Here is a 3,006-nt window from a genome sequence, read left to right as displayed (position 1 = left end):
TCCATACCATGGGATGTCACATCTAGTGTATAAACCGGGGAGTGGGAGCGGGGAATCGCCGCTCGGGGACTAACTGGGCATCGATCGGCGGGTGGTGAGCAATTGCACTGTGCATCATTTTTACGTTCCAATCCTTTTAACATTACTGCTGTCACTTTATTAGTGTTATCATTATCATTATCAGTTTCTTCTTTTTATATTCTATTAAACCATTCTTATCTCAACCCATGAGTTTTACTTCTTTTCCCAATTTTCTTCCCCATCCCACTGGGTGGCGGGGGAGTGATTGAGCGGCTGCATGGTGCTTAGCTGCTGGCTGGGGTTAAACCATGACACACAGTCTTCTGTGCACGGAGGCCTAATTTTGATAAGCAGAAGCTTAATATTCCATTTAAATAGTATGTTCTGCCAGTGCACAGTACCTCTAATCCAGGTTTGATTTGATAGTCCTTTTTGTGATTCACAGGGTAAATCTTATGGGTTACTGATTGCCAAAATTATGTGAATGGCCATTTGATTTTTACAAGAAAACTCTATGCTGAGGAGATCTCTGCATTTATAACTGCAAAAGACCCCTAGGCATTAAGATGTAGAAATGGGTTTATAAGCCGTTACATCCTGCATGAATTTTTATAGTTAGCTTTTTGTCCCAGGAAAAATGTAAATATTCCAAGTAATGAAATGTTTTCATTATTTCACTTGTGTCATTTTCATGATCTTTGCAAATTTCATGGTCAGGAAGATACCCCTTTGGTTAAGCTTAATTTTTCCTTTTCTTTGCTACTCTTAATCCCTCTTTAGCTCCTCTAGTCCTTTTCTAAACTCGTTTTTTTTAAGTTTTTTTCCTCCTCCATTTTCCTTACGAAGTATTTCTTCACAAAACCCTTTTTACTTAATAGTTACTAGCTGGAGAAAGGTTTGTTCGTTTGGTTCATCTGGGGATTTTTTTAATGGTTGCAAGTGGAGAACAGAGATGTTTTCTTTAGGAAACCTTTCACTAAGTCCCAGTAATTTCCTCCTTATTGTCTGTGTTCTAAACATATGCTTACAATTCCAAATGTCAGAAATATTAAAATTTTATCTGACCTCGAATTCCTAAGAGAGACCGAACCATTATAAAACCAGAGGTCAAACAGAACTGCTGATGCTGATTCTGACGACAGCACTGTTTCATCTAATTCATTAAATGACATTTCAGCTGGTAAAGGCCAGATATGTGAGTAAGATGGAGCAAAAAGACATAAGAGAGAATAAGGAGGAGGAGTTACAATATGTTCCATATGATGAGAATAACCATGAATCCTCATTCACTGCAGGAAATCAAACCTTTTTTGTGTTCAAAATCCTGCTTTTACCTAATAGAAGGAAGTGCACAGAAGTAAATGTGTTCACCACCTGGGCAATTTATGTATGGCTACAGCCCATATTTGCACTATCCCACCAACATGTGGAAACAAGGTATGGGAAAGGCAGATGCCCTTGGATCTCCAGGAGACATCAGTTTAGGTGCAAGTCTTCTGCCCTAGTGCATGTTGTAAGCGCTCTGGGAAGTGGTCAAAATTTGAGAACTTAGAAACAGCTGCAAACTTCAGAGTCATTGGTGGCCTCTATACATCAGACTGGGCCTGTAGGAACAGAACGATATAAATTCTCCTTATAACTTAAGGAGATTTAACTCCAACTACCTCTCTTCTCTATTGGGTGTGAGTGAAAGTGATGCAGAAGTTAATTCAGATTCAGGCTGTGAATAAGGAGTGTTGTTGAGCTTTGAACTCATTTGGGACCTTTACTGTTGGCTGTCTGTAGACCAAGAAATGTCTTTTTGAAGTCTGTTACACCTATTTCAAAATTGGGGGAAAAAATCTTCAGAACTGAGAAGACCCAAACTTATACCCAGCAAAAGTGCTTTGGATTTTTCAGAAACTGATAATCAAAGTTTCCTATTCAGTAAGAAAGATTCATTTCTGTTTCTCTGCCAGTGGAAATGTATCTTCAGATTTTTCTAAAATGTTACCAGGGACTCTTGGAAACAAGGACTTTTCCTGACAATAAAGCTGAATGGACGTTTTCTTAAGACATTTTAGGGAACCTCTGGAGAGGAGTTTATAGATAGGACACCATTCTGAAAATCATGCTTACCTCTATAAAGTGAAAGTGATAAAAAGTGAAAAGGTGGGATTCTTTTCTTGTTCCTCTTGCTCCACTGTGCAGCAGTACTGCAGATCATGCTGGGTAAAGAGAAAAATAATTTTCTACTTCAGATATTCCTTCCCATTGTCCAGGAAGTTTCATACATTCTTGTCATTCTGCCTTTGAGATGGTTTTTGTATGTGTATTTTGGTATAAGAGCTTGATTTTTGCATTAAAAATGGCTGTGTGCTTAAGGTTACCTACCTATTAGTTAAAGGATAGAGAAACAAAAGAGGGTAACTGGTGGTAAAGAAAAGATCACCCAAAGTTATGTGAAGCTTATTGTGGAATAATGAGTAAGTTAGATTCTGTTCCTTAATAGTAGCATAAAGTGTTTGAGAATGATATAAAAAAAACTACATCAAATGCAATAATCCACAGCATTAATATAATAAACTTAAACACATATAAAACATCTATCTATAATACAATCATGATGCAATTTATCATGAAAAGCAAGTATACCTTCAGTTAGAACAGTCTATTCATAGTGAGTGTCAGCTGACTTTGATATCCTTGTACAATATATTTACCACTGAAATAATGGATTTAAGGTAATTTTTCTCCCAAATATATACCATGCACCACATTCATCAAATTCATTCCCATGTGTAACGTTCCCATTTTTTTATTTTAGGTGATCATTTTGGGTTTTTACCTTTAAAATGTATGGCATTACAGGTATTCTTTTTGCTTGCTTGTTTATACTATTTCAAATCCTAAGTGGAAAGAAAAGTAGAGGCCCACTGTAGGACCCAAATCACGATCTGAGTTCCATTTGTGCTGAACTCTGTACCCTTAGAGAACTTGTTAGAA

This window comes from Buteo buteo, chromosome 14, assembly GCF_964188355.1.
Source record: "Buteo buteo chromosome 14, bButBut1.hap1.1, whole genome shotgun sequence".
Classification (NCBI taxonomy): domain Eukaryota; kingdom Metazoa; phylum Chordata; class Aves; order Accipitriformes; family Accipitridae; genus Buteo; species Buteo buteo.
The sequence above is the reverse complement of the archived record's forward strand: the minus strand, read 5'-3'. Positions refer to the sequence as shown.